This window comes from Oncorhynchus tshawytscha, linkage group LG16 (genome assembly GCF_018296145.1).
Source record: "Oncorhynchus tshawytscha isolate Ot180627B linkage group LG16, Otsh_v2.0, whole genome shotgun sequence".
Classification (NCBI taxonomy): domain Eukaryota; kingdom Metazoa; phylum Chordata; class Actinopteri; order Salmoniformes; family Salmonidae; genus Oncorhynchus; species Oncorhynchus tshawytscha.
The window spans coordinates 6,920,678-6,945,375 of record NC_056444.1 but is presented as its reverse complement, the minus strand read 5'-3'; the positions used below and the strand labels follow the sequence as shown (position 1 = coordinate 6,945,375).

The window sequence follows — 24,698 nt, the reverse complement described above, 5'->3', positions numbered from 1 at the left end:
TTCTGCAAATTTTCCCCATATGATTGTGTTATCCTGTAACTAAATTTCCACAGATGGTGAGTGTGGAATTTGGTCATGGTTTCACAGATTCCTGAACCGAGTTCATAGATGCAAGGACAACTGAACTTCAATTATTTTACAGGGTTATTTATTTATTTATTTACGTGTGTTTATCTCATCCTGCCAAGTTTGCTTTGACTAGCCACAAGGGACTGCTGCATTAGAATGCCTTTAATTGTGGGCTAGCAGCAGAAGTTATTGATAGAGGTAGGGCTATGGACCATAGCTTTTGCAAACTAGGTTTTTATTGGCCCCTTTTAATAGAATGTCAAAGCTGATTTTTAAATTAATTTAGTAGATTGATATTCTGATTTGGAGTCTGCCCCTACAAGAAAATCTAAACTGTTTGGCAAGACCTCATTCAATCTCAGGGAATGTGTGTTTGGAAACTCATTATTTTTGTCCTATGCTGTGAATATACATCCCAAGTACTTTCTAGATGTAGATGTTAAAATGGATTCCCACTCCGTGGCTCTGTTATACCGTTTAGTTAACGTGAATAAGATGTTGCCTAAGAAGACCTTTGATGAGCTATCTTAGTCCTAGACAAGCACCAATCAGTGTGAAGAGGCTATAGCTTGCTGCTGAGATTTACCTCTCAAGTGCTGAAAATAATCTATAACTTCCCATCTGTGTGAAGAGGCTATAGCTTGCTGCTGAGATCTACCTCTCAAGTGCTGAAAATAATCTATAACTTCCCATCTGTGTGAAGAGGCTATAGCTGAAAATAATCTATAACTTCCCATCTGTTGCTTGCTTGTTGCTGAGATCTACCTCTCAAGTGCTGAAAATAATATATACCTCCACATCTATGTGAAGAGGCTATGGCTTGCTGCTGAGAATCCAGATGAAATGTTTTCTGTGACCAACCATTAGAGTCCATGAAAAAATATTGTTTCCAATTCAACTCCAATTCAACTCCAATTCAACTCCAATTCAACTCCAACTCCATCCAACTCATCCAACTCAATCCAACTCCAATCCAACTCAATCCAACTCCATCCAACTCCATCCAACTCCATCCAACTTCATCCAACTCCATCCAACTCCATCCAACTCCATCCAACTCCAATCCAACTCCAATCCAACTCCATCCAACTCCATCCAACTCCATCCAACTCCATCCAACTCCATCCAACTCCATCCAACTCCATCCAACTCCATTCAACTCCATTCAACTCCATCCAACTCCATCCAACTCCATCCAACTCCATCAACTCCAATTCAACTCCAATCCAACTCCAATCCAACTCCAATCCAACTCCAATCCAACTCCAATCCAACTCCAATCCAACTCCAATCCAACTCCAATCCAACTCCATCCAACTCCATCCAACTCCATCCAACTCCATCCAACTCCATCCAACTCCAATTCAATACCATATGGACAGCATCCTTTTGATGTAAACAACACTTTCCGTGTTTGCCATGGAAGAAGTGGTCAGAAAATGACTTGTTGGACCTGAATGACAAAACATTCAGGAGGTGCAGTGCAGAACAGTAATGTAGAGTATAGGTCAGTACTGTACAGTAAAGTAGAGTATAGTATAGGTCAGTACTGTACAGTAAAGTATAGTATAGGTCAGTACAGTAAAATAGAGTATAGGACAGTACAGTACTTTATTGTAGAGTGTTGGTCAGTACAATACAGTAGTGTAAAGTATAGTATAGGTCAATACAATACAGTACTGTAAAGTAGGGTATAGGTCAGTACTGTACAGTAAAGTAGAGTATAGGTCATTACTATAGAGTACTATAAAGTAGAGTAGAGGATAGGATAGGTCAGTACGGTGAAGTAAAGTAGAGTATTACAGTACTGTACAGTAAAGTAGAGCATAGGTCAGTACAATATATTACTGTACAGTGAAGTAGAGGATAGGATAGGTCAGTACTGTACAGTAAGGTAGAGGATAGGAGGTCAGTACTGTACAGTAAAGTAGAGGTAGGTCTGTACAGTAGTAAAGTAGAGGATAGGTCTGTACAATACAGTACTGTACAGTAAAGTAGAGGATAGGTCTGTACAATACAGTACTTTACAGTAAAGTAGAGGATAGGTCTGTACAATACAGTACTTTACAGTAAAGTAGAGGATAGGTCTGTACAATACAGTACTGTACTGTAAAGTAGAGTATAGGTCTGTACAATACAGTACTTTACAGTAAAGTAGAGGATAGGTCTGTACAATACAGTACTTTACAGTAAAGTAGAGGATAGGTCTGTACAATACAGTACTTTACAGTAAAGTAGAGGATAGGTCTGTACAATACAGTACTGTACTGTAAAGTAGAGTATAGGTTAGTACAAGACAGCACAGCACACTAGAGTATAGTACAGTATACTCTATTGTACTGAACTATAACTGTAATGAACTGTACGGTGGTGTACTGTGATGTCCAAATTTGTGAAACTTAGACATATACGATTGGTACAGATGTGGTCCGATCCTGACCAATCAAATTTGGTCTTGTTTGTGGGCTCGGAGCTAATTTAGATTACTAGCCAGTGTGTAGAATAATACTCAAACATGCAAAGGAGGATATTCAATTGTTGTAACTTTTGTGTTCCTATTCAGGATACATCACCATGAAGAACATGACGTTCGTAATTATGCGTTTCTGTGTCGTAACAGATCTGAGAAACTGTGACGTCATTCTGTTACCGTAATTCTGTTACCGCGTGTTAATCCACTTCACTTACTGTAGTTCAATAACCAAAAGTCTTTTTATTTATTTTTTCAAACTCAAGATGTCATATCATCGCTGACTCCCCATCTTTGAATCTTCGTTCGAGGTAGATATTTAACTGAGTTTTAAAAAAATTTTTTTAACGTGGTCACAAAAAAACTGAGGGAGATTTTTTTTTTTTACTGTCATTCTGTTACCAAACATGACATCTGTTCCTCTGGTAAATGTGTTTTTATCAAATGTCCAGTAGAACTTGTTAACAGTAGTCCTTGTGTATAGAGTGGTTTTGTTTCACTTTGCAATCATTGTTTTTTATTTGGCATACTTTTAAAGGGAAAACTTAGATGTCTCAAAGTCATTATGTTACTGTGGAATTGTCCAGACTTTAAATTGTTACTGTAAAGTAAAGCCTTTTGGCAGTTATGTGACAAGTTGAGCTTGACTCTGGAACCCAACAGGATGACACTGTCCGTATGGTCTCTTAAAAATACAATCTGTACATCCTTTTGCCTGTTTTCATTCCCTTCTTCTCTCTCTGTCACTCTCTCTCTGTCACTCTCTCTCTGTCACTCTCTCTCTGTCACTCTCTCTCTGTCACTCTCTCTCTGTCACTCTCTCTCTGTCACTCTCTCTCTGTCACTCTCTCTCTGTCTATGTCACTCTCTCTCTGTCTATGTCACTCTCTCTCTGTCTATGTCACTCTCTCTCTGTCTGTCACTCTCTCTCTGTCTGTCACTCTCTCTCTGTCTGTCACTCTCTCTCTGTCTGTCACTCTCTGTCTGTCACTCTCTCTCTGTCACTCTCTCTCTGTCTATGTCTCTCTGTCTATTTCTTTCTCTCTCTCTCTCTTTCTCTCTCTCTCTCTTTCTTTTCTCTCTCTTTCTTTCTTTTCTCTCTCTTTCTTTCTTTCTCTCTCTTTCTTTCTTTCTTTCTCTCTCTTTCTGTCTGTCTCTTTCTCTGTCTCTTTCTCTTCTCTTTCTGTCTTCTCTTTCTGTCTGTCTCTTTCTGTCTGTCTCTTTCTGTCTGTCTCTCTTTCTGTCTGTCTCTCTTTCTGTCTGTCTCTCTTTCTGTCTGTCTCTCTCTCTTTCTGTCTGTCTCTCTCTTTCTTTCTTTCTTTCTTTCTTTCTTTCTTTCTTTCTTTCTTCTCTGTCTCTCTTTCTTTCTCTCTGTCTCTCTTTCTTTCTCTCTCTCTCTCTCTTTCTCTGTCTCTCTTTCTGTCTCTGTCTCTCTTTCTTTCTTTCTTTCTCTCTTTCTTTCTTTCTGTCTCTGTCTCTCTTTCTTTCTTTCTCTCTGTCTCTCTTTCTTTCTCTCTTTCTTTCTTTCTTTCTTCTCTCTCTCTTTCTCTGTCTCTCTTTCTGTCTCTGTCTCTCTTTCTTTCTCTCTTTCTTTCTCTCTCTCTCTCTGTCTCTCTTTCTTTCTTTCTTTCTTTCTCTCTCTCTTCTTTCTCTCTTTCTTTCTCTCTTTCTTTCTTTCTCTCTCTGTCTCTCTTTCTTTTTCTTTCTCTCTCTCTCTGTCTCTCTTTCTTTCTCTCTTTCTTTCTCTTCTCTCTCTGTCTCTCTTTCTTTCTCTCTTTCTTTCTCTCTTTCTTTCTTTCTCTCTCTGTCTCTCTTTCTTTCTCTCTCTCTCTGTCTCTCTTTCTTTCTCTCTTTCTTTCTTTCTTTCTCTCTCTCTCTCTCTTTCTCTGTCTCTCTTTCTGTCTCTGTCTCTCTTTCTTTCTCTCTTTCTCTGTCTCTCTCTGTCTCTGTCTCTCTTTCTTTCTCTCTTTCTTTCTCTCTCTCTCTCTGTCTCTCTTTCTTTCTGTCTTTCTTTCTCTCTCTCTCTCTGTCTCTCTTTCTTTCTCTCTTTCTTTCTTTCTGTCTCTGTCTCTCTCTCTGTGTCTCTCTTTCTGTCTCTGTCTCTCTTTCTCTCTCTCTCTCTCTCTCTCTCTGTCTCTCTTTCTGTCTCTGTCTCTCTCTCTGTCTCTCTCTCTGTCTATTCTCTCTGTCTCTCTCTGTCTCTGTCTCTCTCTGTCTATTCTCTCTCTCTCTCTGTCTCTCGGGCTCTCTCTCTCTCTCTCTGTCTATTCTCTCTCGGGCTCTCTCTGTCTCTCTTTCTTTCTCTGTCTCTCTGTCTCTCTCTGTCTCTCTCTCTCTCTGTTGTCAACAGATGATAGCAACTCTGTCTCTCTCTCTCTCTGTTGTCAACAGATGATAGCAACATGTCTCAGCTTGACTCTGCTCATCTTCCTGGCTGTTTTCTTTTTTTTTCACTTTCTGTTCTCTTAAGATGTTAACATGTTGACTGTAGCCCAGTAATGCAGCCCACCGTTCAGTAGCAGATGATTGAAACCAGTCTGTAATCGAGGACAGCCATTGTCCCACTTTCTGACTGACAGCCAGAGTTAGGTGTGTGTCCATGACAGAGTAGGGACACTTCAGCAGCTCTGCTGACTCCCAAGTCTTTGTTCTATATCACCATAGTAAATCTTTCCTTTACATCGGGAAAAGGGAGAATCATTCACAACAACGGCATCCTAATTTGAACAAATGGTAAATAAAACCTGATGTGTCTGTGCTTCACCCAGAAGGGCATCAACGTGATGGTGGCAGATGTGCTAAAAACTGATCTCCATTCCTGGTCCTGGATTGTGTTTTCCTGGTCCTGGATTGTGTTTTCCTGGTCCTGGATTGTGTTTTCCTGGTCCTGGACTGTGTTTTCCTGGTCCTGGACCATCATATATCTTCAAAGATGTGACTGAGGTCAGCACTGTGTTTTCCTCATCTCTGTGACAGCCAGGGCAGTGGTTTTGGACAAGGACGCCGGGCCGTATACGCTGGGCCACCTGGCCTGTCGTCAGGGTCGACAGGCTTGGAGGTTGAGGAGAGGGAAGCAGTAGTCCACCCCATCATGTCCCATGTTCAGGACATCTTTTCTCACCATGTCTCACTTTCCCCTACAGTTATTCTTGGCAAGTTGTATTTATTTAGCTGTATTCTTTATGTAACCAGGTAAGTTGACTGATAATACATTCTCATTTGCTGGTGACTAAACAGGACAAATTACATACAAGATATAAGCAAGAAAAAACTATAAAAATAATTTAAACAACAAATAAAAATAAATTATGAGATATTCCAGAACTAAATTGAGACCGACTTTAGGCCAAAGTGTTGGAGGGAGGAGAGCATTGTAACCATATGTAATGCCAATGCACTTAATGACATTATGATTCAAATTCATTCAGCGACTCGACACAGATTAGTTGGCCTCTTTTTTTTGTGTGTCCTGGTCACGTGACCTCGGTGTACCAATGCTGTAAGTGAATCCCAGCAGAAGTGAATTTTCCCTGGAAAAGAGCCAGTCTGGCCTGAAGGTGTCGTTTTCACACAGCTCTGTCTCTTAAGGATTACAGAGTCCTCTTTCTCTCTCGTTCTTTCTCTTGTTCCCTCTCAGTCTCAGCTCTGAGTGCCCTGTTTTTCTTCTCTCAGTGCGGAAAGCCTAGTGGCTCCTAGCCTGACCAGCCAAGCCCATTCATCCCTTCGACCACCTGCCATCCCCCCCCTGAGTTGACTGTAGTTTTGGTTTAGTCCACACTGGGCATTGTAATAATACCACTTGGTAGGAATATAGGACTTTAAAAACCAGGGGTGAATAGAAAGTAAGGAAAACAGCAGAGGTTTCACATATCTACAATATAAGGACTTTATTTGACATTTAACAACAATAAAGATGTCTTGTTGCTCGCCTGTCTGGAAATAGTCATTGTTAATAACCAACATTTTATTGTCACATGTTTCGTAAACAACGGGTGTAGACTAACAGTGAGAAATGCTTACTGACGGGTCCTTTTCGTACAATATAAATAGTGACACAAGGAATACATACTAATAATTACCACATGAGGACATGACTCTCTCAACTGGTTGAGTCTGTGAGGGGGGGGGGGTCAAGCCCCTGCTTTTCAACACTCTATGCAACCAGTATTGATGGACTTACTGTGTCTGGTTAATAGGTGTTCATGTTACAGTGGCCTAGTAAACATTTTCCAGGAGAAGCGCGTCAAACACTTAAGGAGACGGACAGTGACTAGAATCACTTTACTGTGGTGTGGAGCTACTCCTCCCTTACTCTTGGTTTAGCATTCTTTTCAAAAAAACAAGATTGATTTGATTTAGTCATATTCTTTAACTTTGATTTTTGGTTGAGATGGAGACGTGAATCCAACTGATTTTTAAAAATAACTTGTAGATTCCATTTGAAATCAACCAAAGTTTGATGTATCGTCTGTTTTGTAGTTTAATCCTGGGTTTAATTTAATTTAATTAATAGTTGTTGATGTCTTCCCAAATGCTATATAGGCCTAAATAGCATCATTGATTATATGATTGATAAAGTATGGTTATATTTTCATTAGTAAGGGGTAGCCTGTGTTTAATTTCATTGTGCATTAGAAACACAGTTTGAGATCATTGTGAGGGATTTCGCCAGTGGTTGAATGGGGAATTGGGCTTCCTGGGAAAATGTTGTTCGAGGTTGCAACAGTAACCTCAGCGAAGGGTCAGTTGAATTATTTTTTTAAAACTATGAATTTAGCAGTATAGATTTTATTGTTTGAGTGAAATAACACAGCATTAGCATGGAAAAATGTGTACAGTTGCAGGAAATTAGTTTCAAAATTGCCCATCCTTTTCTCATCTCCACGGCAATTAAAAAAAAAAAAATTTAATAATTACTTTTTTTTTAATTACGGGATTCGGCTCATTTTCTTATTAACCCATAGTAAACATAAATCACTGACTTCCATTTTCTCAGCCTTGTCCTACCTTCAGATTGTTCTTAACATCCTATTCTCTTCCCAATGGTAAACAAGATATATCAGAAATCAATAATATATTCAGCAATAGATGATACGAGACAGCCGAGATGGTGCCGCAAAGTGGAATGGGTATCACCGCCGTCACTCGGTCACGCCATTACCGTTGTTATCAACGTTGAACTGACGCCGCAGCCACACTGATGTCCTGAAGTAGAACTGGTGGCTGCCCACCGGGCACAGACGTCAGTTCAAAGTCTAGTTTTGATGTACATTTGGTTGAGTTGTCAACTAAGTTGAGTTCGATGTGAAAATTACACAAAATGTTTTCACGTCATTGGATTTAGGTAAACATTTGGGTGAAAAAAGACTACATTCTCGAACGGTGATAATCAGTTTTCCACGTTGATTCAATGGGAGCTAATGACTGTTTCAGCCTTAATTCAAAATGGATTAAATTAAACAAACATTCTCACCCATCTACACACAATAATGGAAAACTGGAAATGTTAGCAGATTTATTCGAAAATTATATACAGAAATATCTAACTTACATAAATATTCACACCCCTGAGTCAATATTTTGTAGAAGAACCTTTGGCAGCGATTAAAGCTGTCAGTATTTCTGGGTGGAGTTTTGCACACTTGGATTGTGCAACATTTGCCCATTTATTATTTTCAAAATTCTTCAGTCTCTGTTAAATTGGTTGCTGATTATTGCTAGACAACCATTTTCAGGTCTTGCCATAGATTTCCAAGTAGATGTAAGTCATAACTGTAACTCAGCCATTCAGGAACATTCACTGTCTTCTTGGTAATGAACTCCAGTGTAGATTTGTCCTTGTGTTTTAGGTTATTGCTCTGCTGAAAGGTGAATTCATCTCCCAGCCATTTTCAAGTCTTGCCATAGATTTTTAAGCCGATTTAACTCAAAACTGTAAGTCGACCACATTCAATGTCGTCTTGGTAAGCAACTCCAGTGGCCTTGTGTTTTAGGTTATTGTCCAGCTGAAAGGTGAATTTATCTCCCAGTGTCTGATGGAAAGCAGACTGAACCAGGTTTTCCTCTAGGATTTTGCCTGTGCTCAGCTCCATTCCGTTTCTTTTTTATCCTGTAAAACTCCCCAGTCCTTAACGATTACAAGCATACCCATAACATGATGCAGCCACCACTATGGTTGAAAATGTGGAACATGGTACTCAGTAATGTGTTTGCCTCAAACACTTTGTATTCAGGACAAAAGTTAATTCCTTGCCACATTTCTTCCAGTATTACTTTACTATTTTGTTGCAAACAGGATGCATGTTTTGGAATATTTGTATTCTGTACAGGGTTCCTTCTTTTCACCCTGTCAATAAGGTTAGTATTGCGGAGTATTGACAATGTTGTTGATCCATCCACAGTTTTCTCCTATCAAAGCCATTAAATTACCAACGGGACATTCAAAACTGTAATATCTTATGCTTCATGGAGTCAGGGCTGAACGACGACACTATCAACATACAGCTGGCTGGCTATACGCTGTACCAGCAGGATAGAACAGTGGCATCTGGTAAGACAAGGGGCGGCAGACTGTGTATTTTTGTAAATAACAGCTGGAGCATGATATCTAAGGAAGTCTTGAGTTATTGCTTCCCTGTAGCTGTTTACATACCACCACAGTCAGAGGCTGGCACTAAGACAGCACTGAATGAGCTGTATTCCACCATAAGCAAACAAGAAAACAGTCACCCAGAGGCGGCGCTCCCAGTAGCCGGGGACTTTAACGCAGGGAAACTTAAATCTGTTTCACCAAATTTCTATCAGCATGTTAAATGTGCAACAAGAGGGAAAAAAAAACTCTGAACCACCTTTACTCCACACACAGAGATGCATACAAAGCTCTCCCTTGCCCTCCATTTGACAAATCTGACCATAATTCCATCCTCCTGATTCCTGCTTACAAGCAAAAATTAAAGCAGGAAGCACCAGCGACTAGATCAGTAAAAAGGGTTAGGGTTACCAGACGAGCTAAACTACTTCTATGCTCGCTTCAAGGCAAATAACACTGAAACATGCATGAGAGCACCAGCTGTTCCGGAAGACTGTGTGATCACGCTCTCCGCAGCAGATGAGTAAGACCTTTAAACAGGTCAACATTCGGCCAGACGGAATACCAGGACGTGTACTGCGAGCACTGACCAACTGGCAAGTGTCTTCACTGACATTTTCAACCTCTCCCTGTCCGAGGCTGTAATACCAACATGTTTTAAGTAGACCACCATAGTGCCTGTGCCCAAGAACACGAAGGTAACCTGCCTAAATGACTACCAACCCGTAGCACTCATGTCTGTAGCCATGAAGTGTTTTGAAAGGCTGGTCATGGCTCACATCAACACCATCATCCCAGAAAACCTAGACCCACTCCAATTTGCATACCGCCCCAACAGATCCACAGACGATGAAATCTCTATTGCACTCCACACTGCCCTTACACACCTGGACAAGAGGAACACCTATGTGAGAATGCTGTTCATTGACTACAGCTCAGTGTTCAACACCATAGTGTCCTCAAAGCTCATCAATAAGCTATGGACCCTGGGACAAAACACCTCCCATTGCAACTGGATCCTGGACTTCGTGACGGGCCGCCTCCAGGTGGAAAAGGTAAGTAACAACACATCAGCCGCGCTGATCCTCAACACGGGGGCCCTTCAGGGGTGCGTGCTCAGTCCCGTACTCCCTGTTCACCCATGACTGCACGGTCAGGCAAGACTCCAACACCATCATTAAGTTTGCTGATGACACAACAGTGGTAGGCCTGATCACCGACAACAACAAGAAAGCCTATAGGGAAGAGGTCAAGAGACCTGGCCGTGTGGTGCCAGGATAACCTCTCCCTCAACATGATCAAGACAAAGGAGTTGATTGTGGACTGCAGGAAAAAGAGGACCGAGCACGCCCCCATTCTCATCGACGGGGCAGCAGTGGAGCAGATTGAGAGCTTCAAGTTCTTTGGTGTCCACATCAACAACAAACGAACATGGTCCAAGCATACCAAGACAATCGTGAAGAGGGCACAACAAAACCTATTCCCCCTCAGGAGACTGAAAAGATTTGGCATGGGTCCTCAGACCCTCTAAAGGTTCTACAGCTGCACCCTTGAGCATCCTGACTGGTTGCATCACTGCCTGGTATGGCAACTGCTCTGCCTCTGACCGCAAGGCATTACAGACGGTAGGGCAAACGGCCCAGTACTTCACTGGGGCCAAGCTTCCTGCCATCCAGGACCTCTATACCGGGCGGTGTCAGAGGAAGGCCCTAAAAATGGTTAAAGACTCCAGCCACCCCAGTCATAGACTGTTCTCTCTGCTACCGCACGGCAAGCGGTACCGGAGCGCCAAGTCTAGGTCCAAGAGGCTTGAAACAGCTTCTTCCCCCCAAGCCATAAGACTCCTGAACCGCTAATCAAGCTTCTACCCCCCCCCCTTTACGCCGCTGCTACTCTCTGTTGTCATCTATGCACAGTCACTATAATAACTCTACCTACATGTACATATTACCTCAACTAACTGGTGCCCCCTCACATTTACTCTGTACCGGTACCCCTCTGTATATAGCCTCCATATTGACTCTGTACCGGTACCCCCTGTATATAGCCTCCACATTGACTCTGTACCGGTACCCCCTGTATGTAGCCTCCACATTGACTCTGTACCGGTACCCCCTGTATATAGCCTCCACTTTGACTCTGTACCGGTACCCACTGTATATAGCCTCCACATTGACTCTGTACCGGTACCCCTCTGTATATAGCCTCCACATTGACTCTGTACCGGTACCCCCTGTATATAGCCTCCACATTGACTCTGTACCGGTACCCCCTGTATATAGTCTCCACATTGACTCTGTACCGGTACCCCTGTATATAGCCTCCACAATGACTCTGTACCGGTACCCACTGTATATAGCCTCCACATTGACTCTGTACAATACCCCCCTGTATATAGCCTCCACATTGACTCTGTACCGGTACCCCTGTATATAGCCTCCACTTTGACTCTGTACCGGTACCCACTGTATATAGCCTCCACATTGACTCTGTACAATACCCGCCTGTATATAGCCTCCACATTGACTCTGTACAATACCCCCTGTATATAGCCTCCACTTTGACTCTGTACCGGTACCCCCTGTATATAGCCTCCATATTGACTCTGTACTGGTACCCCCTGTATATAGACTCCACATTGACTCTGTACCGGTACCCCCTGTACATAGTCTTCACATTGACTCTGTACCGGTACCCCCTGTATATAGCCTCCACATTGACTCTGTACCGGTACCCCCTGTATATAGCCTCCACATTGACTCTGTACCGTAACACCCTGTATATAGCCTCCACATTGACTCTGTACCGGTACCCCTCTGTATATAGCCTCCACATTGACTCTGTACCGGTACCCCTCTGTATATAGCCTCCACATTGACTCTGTACCGGTACCCCCTGTATATAGCCTCCACATTGACTCTGTACCGGTACCCCCTGTATATAGCCTCCACATTGACTCTGTACCAGTACCCCCAGTATATAGTCTCCACATTGACTCTGTACCGGTACCCCCTGTATATAGCCTCCACATTGACTCTGTACCGGTACCCCCTGTATATAGCCTCCACAATGACTCTGTACCGGTACCCCCTGTATATAGCCTCCACATTGACTCTGTACCGGTACCCCTGTATATAGCCTCCACATTGACTCTGTACAATACCCCCTGTATATAGCCTCCACATTGACTCTGTACAATACCCCCTGTATATAGCCTCCACATTGACTCTGTACCGGTACCCCCTGTATATAGCCTCCACTTTGACTCTGTACCGGTACCCACTGTATATAGCCTTCACATTGACTCTGTACAATACCCCCTGTATATAGCCTCCACATTGACTCTGTACAATACCCCCTGTATATAGCCTCCACTTTGACTCTGTACCGGTACCCCCTGTATATAGCCTCCACATTGACTCTGTACCGGTACCCCCTGTATATAGTCTTCACATTGACTCTGTACCGGTACCCCCTGTATATAGCCTCCACATTGACTCTGTACCGGTACCCCCTGTATATAGCCTCCACATTGACTCTGTACCGTAACACCCTGTATATAGCCTCCACATTGACTCTGTACCGTAACACCCTGTATATAGCCTCCACATTGACTCTGTACCGGTACCCCCTGTATATAGCCTCCACATTGACTCTGTACAATACCCCCTGTATATAGCCTCCACATTGACTCTGTACCGGTGCCCCCTGTATATAGCCTCCACATTGACTCTGTACCGTAACACCCTGTATATAGCCTCCACATTGACTCTGTACTGGTACCCCCTGTATATAGCCTCCACATTGACTCTGTACAATACCCCCCTGTATATAGCCTCCACATTGACTCTGTACCGGTGCCCCCTGTATATAGCCTCCACATTGACTCTGTACCGGTGCCCCCTGTATATAGCCTCCACATTGACTCTGTACCGGTACCCACTGTATATAGCCTCCACAATGACTCTGTCCCGGTACCTCCCCCTGTATATAGCCTCCACATTGACTCTGTCCCGGTACCTCCCCCTGTATATAGCCTCCACATTGACTCTGTCCCGGTACCTCCCCCTGTATATAGCCTCCACATTGACTCTGTCCCGGTACCTCCCCCTGTATATAGCCTCCACATTGACTCTGTCCCGGTACCTCCCCCTGTATATAATCTCGCTATTGTTATTTTACTGCTGCTCTTTATTTACTTGTTTACTTTTATTTCTTATCTGTGTTTTTTTAAACTGCATTTTTGATTAGTGGCTTGTAAGTCAGCATTTCACTGTAAGGTTGTAGGTTCACCTGTCATTTTCGGCGCATGTGACTAATACAATTAGATTATATTTGAAACTCTAACTGTAAAGTCATCATTGGCCTCATGGTGAAATCTCTGAGCGGTTACCTTCCTCTCCGGCAACTGAATTAGGAAGGACGCCTGTGTCTTTGTAGTGACTGGGTGTATTGACACACAATCCAAGCTGTAATTAATAACTTCACCATGCTCAAAGGGATATTCAATGTCTGCTTTTTTGTGTTTTTTTTGTTTTACTCATCTACCAATATGTGCCCTTCTTTACCCATCTACCAATATGTGCCCTTCTTTACCCATCTACCAATATGTGCCCTTCTTTACCCATCTACCAATAGGTGCCCTTCTTTACCCATCTACCAATAGGTGCCCTTCTTTACCCATCTACCAATAGGTGCCCTTCTTTACCCATCTACCAATAGGTGCCCTTCTTTACCCATCTACCAATAGGTGCCCTTCTTTACCCATCTACCAATAGGTGCCCTTCTTTACCCATCTACCAATAGGTGCCCTTCTTTACCCATCTACCAATAGGTGCCCTTCTTTACCCATCTACCAATAGGTGCCCTTCTTTACCCATCTACCAATAGGTGCCCTTCTTTACCCATCTACCAATAGGTGCCCTTCTTTACCCATCTACCAATAGGTGCCCTTCTTTACCCATCTACCAATAGGTGCCCTTCTTTACCCATCTACCAATCGGTGCCCTTCTTTACCCATCTACCAATCGGTGCCCTTCTTTACCCATCTACCAATAGGTGCCCTTCTTTACCCATCTACCAATAGGTGCCCTTCTTTACCCATCTACCAATAGGTGCCCTTCTTTACCCATCTACCAATAGGTGCCCTTCTTTACCCATCTACCAATAGGTGCCCTTCTTTACCCATCTACCAATAGGTGCCCTTCTTTACCCATCTACCAATAGGTGCCCTTCTTTACCCATCTACCAATAGGTGCCCTTCTTTACCCATCTACCAATAGGTGCCCTTCTTTACCCATCTACCAATAGGTGCCCTTCTTTACCCATCTACCAATAGGTGCCCTTCTTTACCCATCTACCAATAGGTGCCCTTCTTTACCCATCTACCAATAGGTGCCCTTCTTTACCCATCTACCAATAGGTGCCCTTCTTTACCCATCTACCAATAGGTGCCCTTCTTTACCCATCTACCAATAGGTGCCCTTCTTTACCCATCTACCAATAGGTGCCCTTCTTTACCCATCTACCAATAGGTGCCCTTCTTTACCCATCTACCAATAGGTGCCCTTCTTTACCCATCTACCAATAGGTGCCCTTCTTTACCCATCTACCAATAGGTGCCCTTCTTTGCCCATCTACCAATAGGTGCCCTTCTTTGCCCATCTACCAATATGTGCCCTTCTTTGCCCATCTACCAATAGGTGCCCTTCTTTACCCATCTACCAATAGGTGCCCTTCTTTACCCATCTACCAATTGGTGCCCTTCTTTACCCATCTACCAATAGGTGCCCTTCTTTACCCATCTACCAATAGGTGCCCTTCTTTACCCATCTACCAATAGGTGACCTTCTTTACCCATCTACCAATAGGTGACCTTCTTTACCCATCTACCAATAGGTGCCCTTCTTTGCCCATCTACCAATAGGTGCCCTTCTTTGCCCATCTACCAATAGGTGCCCTTCTTTGCCCATCTACCAATAGGTGCCCTTCTTTGCCCATCTACCAATAGGTGCCCTTCTTTACCCATCTACCAATAGGTGCCCTTCTTTGCCCATCTACCAATAGGTGCCCTTCTTTGCGAGTCATTGGAAAACCTCCTGGTCTTTGTGGTTGAATCTGTGTTTGAAATTCACTGCTCGACTGAGGGCTTTTATAGATAATTGCATGTGTGCGGTACAGAGATGAGGTCGTCATTCAAACATCATGTTACACTGCTGGACTGAGGGCTTTTATAGATAATTGTGTGTGTGCGGTACAGAGATGAGGTCGTCATTCAAACATCATGTTACACTGCTGGACTGAGGGCTTTTATAGATAATTGTGTGTGTGCGGTACAGAGATGAGGTCGTCATTCAAACATCATGTTACACTGCTGGACTGAGGGCTTTTATAGATAATTGTGTGTGTGCGGTACAGAGATGAGGTCGTCATTCAAACATCATGTTACACTGCTGGACTGAGGGCTTTTATAGATAATTGTGTGTGTGCGGTACAGAGATGAGGTCGTCATTCAAACATCATGTTACACTGCTGGACTGAGGGCTTTTATAGATAATTGTGTGTGTGCGGTACAGAGATGAGGTAGTCATTCAAACATCATGTTACACTGCTGGACTGAGGGCTTTTATAGATAATTGTGTGTGTGCGGTACAGAGATGAGGTCGTCATTCAAACATCATGTTACACTGCTGGACTGAGGGCTTTTATAGATAATTGTGTGTGTGCGGTACAGAGATGAGGTAGTCATTCAAACATCATGTTACACTGCTGGACTGAGGGCTTTTATAGATAATTGTGTGTGTGCGGTACAGAAATGAGGTCGTCATTCAAACATCATGTTACACTGCTGGACTGAGGGCTTTTATAGATAATTGTGTGTGTGCGGTACAGAGATGAGGTCGTCATTCAAACATCATGTTACACTGCTGGACTGAGGGCTTTTATAGATAATTGTGTGTGTGCGGTACAGAGATGAGGTCGTCATTCAAACATCATGTTACACTGCTGGACTGAGGGCTTTTATAGATAATTGTGTGTGTGCGGTACAGAGATGAGGTAGTCATTCAAACATCATGTTACACTGCTGGACTGAGGGCTTTTATAGATAATTGTATGTGTGCGGTACAGAGATGAGGTAGTCATTCAAAAACATTGTTACACTTCACTTTTATTGCACACTGAGTGAGTCCATGCAACTTATTATGTGACTTGTTAAGCACATTTTACTCCTGAACTTATTTAGGCTCCTTACCATAACAAAGAGGTTGAATACTTATTGACTCAAGACATTTCAGTTTTTAATTTTTAATTAATTTGTAAAACATTTCTAAAAACATTATTCCACTTTGACATTATGGGGTTTTGTGTGTAAGCCAGTGACCACAAAAATCTCTATATAATTCATTTTAAGTTCAGGCTGTAACTAGGGCTGTTGATGTGACCATATTACCGCCACACCGGCAGTCATGAGTCATGACAGCAGTCAAATTCCATGTGACTGTTGAGTCACGGTAATCTCCTGGTATGCACTCTGGACATGCTTTGGTAGTACCCAACTTGCTAACGACCATCAGGTCCTAATGACCTGGTACTCAGGGCTCTATTGTCCCCCATCAGGTCCTAATAACCTGGTACTCAGGGCTCTATTGTCCCTCCATCAGGGCCTAATGGCCTGGTACTCAGGGCTCTATTGTCCCTCCATCAGGGCCTAATGGCCTGGTACTCAGGGCTCTATTGTCCCTCCATCAGGTCCTAATAACCTGGTACTCAGGGCTCTATTGTTCCTCCATCAGGTCCTAATGACCTGGTACTCAGGGCTCTATTGTCCCTCCATCAGTTCCTAATAACCTGGTACTCAGGGCTCTATTGTTCCTCCATCAGGTCCTAATGACCTGGTACTCAGGGCTCTATTGTTCCTCCATCAGGTCCTAATGACCTGGTACTCAGGGCTCTATTGTCCCTCCATCAGGTCCTAATAACCTGGTACTCAGGGCTCTATTGTTCCTCCATCAGGTCCTAATGACCTGGTACTCAGGGCTCTATGGTCCCTCTAACTTCTCTGTCAATGCAATTGATATCAAAAATCACAGCAAACACTTATCAACAAATCATCAGGCCTATCATACTTTTAAAAATGCACCTCGCTGTGATGATCAATTTGAAGGTTGAAGTTCAACAGTAGGTTGAAACAGTGGTGTGGATGTTGGATGTTATTTCAAAGCCTAACACAATGAAATGGACTACACTTTCTGAGGTGATGACTCATTCAAAACATTCATATGCATATTAAACGTCATGCATAGGCACATGAGCCCAAGCCCAGAAAAAAAAAACTGAATTAAAATTATGATTGTGCCATTTATATAATACATAGCTTTCCACATATTACAAATGTCTGCAAATTTATTACAAATAAAAACATAAATACCCTATTTACATAAGTATTCAGAACCTTAGTTATGAGACTTGAAATTGAGCTCAGGTGCATCTTGTTTCCATTGATCATCCTTGAGATGTTCCTACAACTTGATTGGAGTCCACCTGTGATTAATTCAATTGATTGGACATGATTTGGAAAGGCACACACCTGTCTATATAAGGTCCCACAGTTGACAGTGCATGTCAGAGCAAAAACCAAGCCATGAGGTCGAAGGAATTGTCCGTAGAGCTCGGAGACAATGCCTAGTGCTAACTGTAAAGTTTGGTGGGGGAGGTATAATGGCCTGGGGCAGTTTTTCATGGTTGTAATCTCTTTTCCACTGGCTTTACGTCTCCTCTATCACATTCTGGATCTCTGGACTTGTCCATCCACATCAATACAGTCTACAAAGCACTGCTCCTCACTGTCATTCTGGATCTCTGGGCTAAGAAACACAGTTTCTAGTAAAGCCTATGACCTCGCATCTGGACTCGGTTCTTCATCCGAGGAGCTTTATACCCTAACTGCACTGTCTAGTGTTTTCATGCTTGTTTAAAAAAATTGGAACAGACAAAACTATCATCCCTGGTGAAATCTATTTTCTTGTCAATTTATTTAATTGTTTTTATTGATTTGTTGCTTACCATTTCTCAGGATGTTCCTGTTCAAAATCAACAGATTGCAATAGTTTGTACTGCCGTGATGCAATGCATGCAACGTTATCTATTAGTGAGTCTGTCGCCTGTTTCATTGGTGAGTCTGTCGCCTGTTCCATTGGTGAGTCTGTCGCCTGTTCCATTGGTGAGTCTGTCGCCTGTTCCATTGGTGAGTCTGTCGCCTGTTCCATTGGTGAGTCTGTCGCCTGTTCCATTGGTGAGTCTGTCGCCTGTTCCATTGGTGAGTCTGTCGCCTGTTCCATTGGTGAGTCTGTCGCCTGTTCCATTGGTGAGTCTGTCGCCTGTTCCATTGGTGAGTCTGTCGCCTGTTCCATTGGTGAGTCTGTCGCCTGTTCCATTGGTGAGTCTGTCGCCTGTTCCATTGGTGAGTCTGCCGCCTGTTTCATTGGTGAGTCTGCCGCCTGTTTCATTGGTGAGTCTGCCGCCTGTTTCATTGGTGAGTCTGCCGCCTGTTTCATTGGTGAGTCTGCCACCATGCCCTCAGTCCACTCCTCTAGTGGTGTCCACTTGTACCGTTCACCCATTCTCATTCGACGTAGACTGTAGCAAACAGTTGCAAAGGTTTTGCGTTGGAGACCGTTTACTCCCAAAGGAAACTGTTTTCCAACGATAATAACTGTCTATTGGACAAATTCAGGTGGGTCCCCCTCCTCTTTATCCTGCTGCTTCCGTTTGCTTATGTTTGGTTCCTAGTCAATACGGCCATAACAGAGCTTTTGGGTGGAAGGGCTGGGCCACACATTTTGTCCTGACCCTGGAGCACAGTCCCCCCTCCCCCCCCAGGGAGGAAGTCTGGGCCTTTCCTTCCTGTTCTTCCACCTTTAAGCAGAAACTGGCCCTGGAACACAGTCTCTTCCCCCCCAGGGAGGAAGTCTGGGCCTTTCCTTCCTGTTCTTCCACCTCTAAGCAGCCCAACGCCCTGTTTAAATATAAACACTTTGAAAAGACAATTCCCGTTCTCACTTTCTCTCTTCCTCGAAGTGAGTCATTTACTGTATCTAACTTGACTGGATTGTGGTGAAAGGACCCATTTTAAGAGGTTCTTGAACCAGGCCCAAATCCCAACCCCCGTCTCCCTATTGCGGATCCCTCACCCACCAGGAGAAACCTCCTAAACAGGCTGGGGGACTGCCGCTCCCTACTGCACTGTGTTAGAGCTGTAGGCGTTCACTTCATCAACACTGTAGTTAGCTCGTCTTATCTTGGTATGCTGTCTTGAAAGGAGGTGTGTTTACGCCGTTGCCATTCAGACTAGGGAATGCCCTAAAACCGAGTCATTATGTTGACAACTGTCCCTGTTCCCACAACCTTAATTCTCCATTGTGTCATTACTCAGATATGAGCTAAAAACAACTTCAAGTGTTTTAGATGAAACTGTGGGAAGTTTCCTCTGTTTCACATTTCGTGGGGTAAAGCAAACCCAATCTACGGTTTGGTTTATTATTCCCCTTGAATTTGGGAAAGCAAAACTTTGTTATTTCATAGAGGAATGTCCTTCAGATAGAGCAGTGTTTTTGTATTTTATCTATATTTATCCCTGTCAGACTCCAGTATTTATCCCTCCCTGTCAGACTCCAGTATTTATCCCTGTCAGACTCCAGTATTTATCCCCCCCTGTCAGACTCCAGTATTTATCCCTCCCTGTCAGACTCCAGTATTTATCCCTCCCTGTCAGACTCCAGTATTTATCCCCCTGTCAGACTCCAGTATTTATCCCTGTCAGACTCCAGTATTTATCCCTCCCTGTCAGACTCCAGTATTTATCCCCCTGTCAGACTCCAGTATTTATCCCTCCCTGTCAGACTCCAGTATTTATCCCTCCCTGTCAGACCCCAGTATTTATCCCTGTCAGACTCCAGTATTTATCCCCCTGTCAGACTCCAGTATTTATCCCCCTGTCAGACTCCAGTATTTATCCCCCTGTCAGACTCCAGTATTTACCCCCCTGTCAGACTCCAGTATTTATCCCTCCCTGTCAGACTCCAGTATTTATCCCTGTCAGACTCCAGTATTTATCCCTCCCTGTCAGACTCCAGTATTTATCCCTCCCTGTCAGACTCCAGTATTTATCCCTGTCAGACTCCAGTATTTATCCCTCCCTGTCAGACTCCAGTATTTATCCCTCCCTGTCAGACTCCAGTATTTATCCCTGTCAGACTCCAGTATTTATCCCCCTGTCAGACTCCAGTATTTATCCCCCTGTCAGACTCCAGTATTTATCCCTCCCTGTCAGACTCCAGTATTTATCCCTCCCTGTCAGACTCCAGTATTTATCCCCCTGTCAGACTCCAGTATTTATCCCTGTCAGACTCCAGTATTTATCCCTCCCTGTCAGACTCCAGTATTTATCCCTCCCTGTCAGACTCCAGTATTTATCCCTCCCTGTCAGACCCCAGTATTTATCCCCCTGTCAGACTCCAGTATTTATCCCTCCCTGTCAGACTCCAGTATTTATCCCCCTGTCAGACTCCAGTATTTATCCCCCTGTCAGACTCCAGTATTTATCCCCCTGTCAGACCCCAGTATTTATCCCCCTGTCAGACTCCAGTATTTATCCCCCTGTCAGACCCCAGTATTTATCCCCCTGTCAGACTCCAGTATTTATCCCCCTGTCAGACCCCAGTATTTATCCCCCTGTCAGACTCCAGTATTTATCCCTGTCAGACTCCAGTATTTATCCCCCTGTCAGACTCCAGTATTTATCCCCCTGTCAGACCCCAGTATTTATCCCCCTGTCAGACCCCAGTATTTATCCCCCTGTCAGACTCCAGTATTTATCCCTGTCAGACTCCAGTATTTATCCCCCTGTCAGACTCCAGTATTTATCCCCCTGTCAGACTCCAGTATTTATCCCCCTGTCAGACTCCAGTATTTATCCCCCTGTCAGACTCCAGTATTTATCCCCCTGTCAGACTCCAGTATTTATCCCCCTGTCAGACTCCAGTATTTATCCCTCCCTGTCAGACTCCAGTATTTATCCCCCTGTCAGACTCCAGTATTTATCCCCCTGTCAGACTCCAGTATTTATCCCCCTGTCAGACTCCAGTATTTATCCCCCTGTCAGACTCCAGTATTTATCCCTATCCTTGCCATAAAAAAGGGGCTGAATTACTTATTGACTCAAGACATTTCAGCTTTTCATCATTCATTAATTTTGTAAACATTTCTAAAAACATAATTCCACTTTGACGTTATGTGGTATGGGTATTGTGTGTAGGACAGTGACAATTTTTGGGGGACTTTAATCCATTTTAAAATTCAGGCTGTAACAACCAAACTGTGGAAAAAGCCTCTGTGCCTGTCCTCTTCCAGATGGCCCCTGGCTCTGTCACTGCTCTTTGGAGGAACTCTCCCTTCATTCTTCTCTGTTATCACGAACACATCTGTTACTGCGATTCCCTCCCATAAACAAGCCGTCGGAGGCAAACACACTGCCACTTCTTCTTCTGTGGTAGTTAACCAGCGGGGATCTCAGCTCAAACACACTGCCACTTCTTCTTCTGTGGTAGTTAACCAGCGGGGATCTCAGTTCAAACACACTGCCACTTCTTCTTCTGTGGTAGTTAACCAGCGGGGATCTAAGCTCAGAGGGCAACAAGGCTTTAGTCACTATGGCTGTGAGACTGTAGAAAGCTGATCTTCTGCCCAGATGAATGAATATCATACACACAACTTATCTCTTTAAAATGTTTCCCTTCATAGTGTTGATAGCTGTCTAGAAGATGGTAGTTATACTTTTTCCTCCATCTTTCTGTTTTCACTTAGACTTTTCTTTCTGTTTCAGGGTTTGAGCTCTTCTCTCGTTCTCCCACCTCATATTGCAGCCAGGTATCAAAGCCCCAGGCCCCTTTGGACTTTGCTTTATGAGTGAGCAGTGTAGGGCAGTGTAGAGTTGTGTAGGGCAGTGTAGAGTTGTGTAGAGCAGTGTAGGGCAGGGCAGTGCAGGGCAGTGTAGAGCTGTGTAGAGCTGTGTAGAGCAGTGTAGAGCTGTGTAGGGTAGTGTAGAGTTGTGTAGGGCAGTGTAGGGCAGGGCAGTGTAGGGCAGTGTAGAGCTGTGTAGAGCTGTGTAGAGCAGTGTAGAGCTGTGTAGGGTAGTGTAGAGCTGTGTAGGGTATTGTAGAGCAGTGTAGAGCTGTGTAGGGTATTGTAGAGCTGTGTAGGGTATTGTAGAGCTGTGTAGGGTAGTGTAGAGCTGTGTAGGTATTGTAGAGCTGTGTAGTGTAGAGCTGTGTAGGGTAGTGTAGAGCTGTGTAGGGTATTGTAGAGCTGTGTAGGGTATTGTAGAGCTGTGTAGGGTAGTGTAGAGCTGTGTAGGTATTGTAGAGCTGTGTAGTGTAGAGCTGTGTAGGGTAGTGTAGAGCTGTGTAGGGTATTGTAGAGCAGTGTAGAGCTGTGTAGGGTATTGTAGAGCTGTGTAGGGTATTGTAGAGCTGTGTAGGGTATTGTAGAGCTGTGTAGGGTAGTGTAGAGCTGTGTAGGGTATTGTAGAGCTGTGTAGGGTAGTGTAGAGCTGTGTAGGGTAGTGTAGAGCTGTGTAGGGTATTGTAGAGCTGTGTAGGGTATTGTAGAGCTGTGTAGGGTAGTGTAGAGCTGTGTAGGGTATTGTAGAGCTGTAGTGTAGAGCTGTGTAGGGTAGTGTAGAGCTGTGTAGGGTATTGTAGAGCTGTGTAGGGTAGTGTAGAGCTGTGTAGGGTAGTGTAGAGCTGTGTAGGGTAGTGTAGAGCTGTGTAGGGTAGTGTAGGGCAGTGTAGAGCTGTGTAGAGCTGTGTAGGGCAGTGTATAGCAGTGTAGGGCAGTGTAGGGCAGTGTAGAGGGCAGTGTAGGGCAGTGTATAGCAGTGTAGGGCAGTGTAGGGTTGTGTAGGGCAGTGTAGAGCAGTGTAGAGCAGTGTAGGGCAGTGTAGGGCAGTGTATAGCAGTGTAGGGCAGTGTAGGGTTGTGTAGGGCAGTGTAGGGCAGTGTAGGGCAGTGTATAGCAGTGTAGGGCAGTGTAGGGTTGTGTAGGGCAGTGTATAGCAGTGTAGGGCAGTGTAGGGCAGTGTAGGGTTGTGTAGGGCAGTGTAGAGCAGTGTAGGGCAGTGTAGAGCAGTGTAGGGCAGTGTAGAGCAGTGTAGGGCAGTGTAGGGCAGCTAAGATTAAACACGCTGACAACAGTGGCTTGCAAAAGTATATATTTTTTCTTCCTATTTTGTTGCATTACAACCTGTACTTTAAATAGATTTTTATTTGGATTTCATGTAATGGACAAACACAAAACAACCCAAATTGGTGAAGTGAAATGGAAAAAATAACTTCTGTTATAAAATCTGTCATGAAAAGTGGTGTATATGTATTCATCCCCTTCGCTATGAAGCCCCTAAATAAGATCTGGTGCAACCAATTACCTTCAGAAGTCACAGAATTAGTTAAATAAAGTCCACCTGTGTGCGCAATCTAAGTGTCACATGATCTGTCACATGATCTCAGTATGTGTATATATACACACACTTGTTCTGAAAGGCCCCAGAGTCTGCAACACCACTAAGCAAGCAACACTATGAAGACCAAGGAGCTCGCCAAACAGGTCAGGGACAAAGTTGTCAAGTACAGATCAGGGTTGGGTTATAAAAAAAATATCTGAAACTTTGAACATATTGGCCAAACACATTGGAATAAATGTGGGTTTTGACACTGTTATGTAGGTGTCATAACCAGCCATAAAAATAACACTATGTCACAACAGGTCTAAATAGATGTGTCATGTCAGTGTTATGACCATGTTATGACAGGTTATGACCGTGTCCTAACATGTTATGACGCTGGGTGTCCAGTATAGCGTTACCAAATCTTGTGATGCACCTCTGAACCAGGGTTCTAGAAAATAAGCCTGGTGTCGACCAGACTAACATGGTCATCTGTAGCTCAGGTGGTAGAGCATGACACGGCAGGATAGTGTGTTCGATTCCCGGCGGGCACCCGTACCTAAAACGTATACCCGCATGACTGTAAGTCACGTTTGGATAAAAGAATCTGCTAAATTGCATATATTATTTGTGTATATTATTTGTGTAACGTTGTGCGTCTCTCTCTCTACCTCTACCTCTCTCTACCTCTACCTCTCTACCTCTCTCTCTCTCTACCTCTCTCTCTCTACCTCTCTCTCTACCTCTCTCTCTCTCTACCTCTACCTCTCTCTACCTCTCTCTCTACCTCTACCTCTCTCTACCTCCTCTCTCTCTACCTCTCTCTACCTACCTCTCTCTCTCTACCTCTCTCTCTACCTCTACCTCTCTACCTCTACCTCTCTCTCTACCTCTACCTCTCTCTCTACCTCTACCTCTCTACCTCTACCCTCTCTCTACCTCTACCTCTCTCTACCTCTACCTCTCTCTACCTCTACCTCTCTCTCTACCTCTACCCTCCTCTCTACCTCTACCTCTCTCTCTACCTCTACCTCTCTCTCTACCTCTACCCTCTCTCTACCTCTACCTCTCTC

General features: G+C 43.8%; 1 protein-coding gene across 7 annotated transcripts in view; it reads left to right on the top strand.

Moving 5' to 3' along the window:
- LOC112240213 (abl interactor 1) overlaps window positions 1–24,698 on the top strand; it is a 99,030-nt gene that overhangs the window by 875 nt on the left and 73,457 nt on the right. The gene's annotated exons all lie outside the window — the stretch shown is intronic.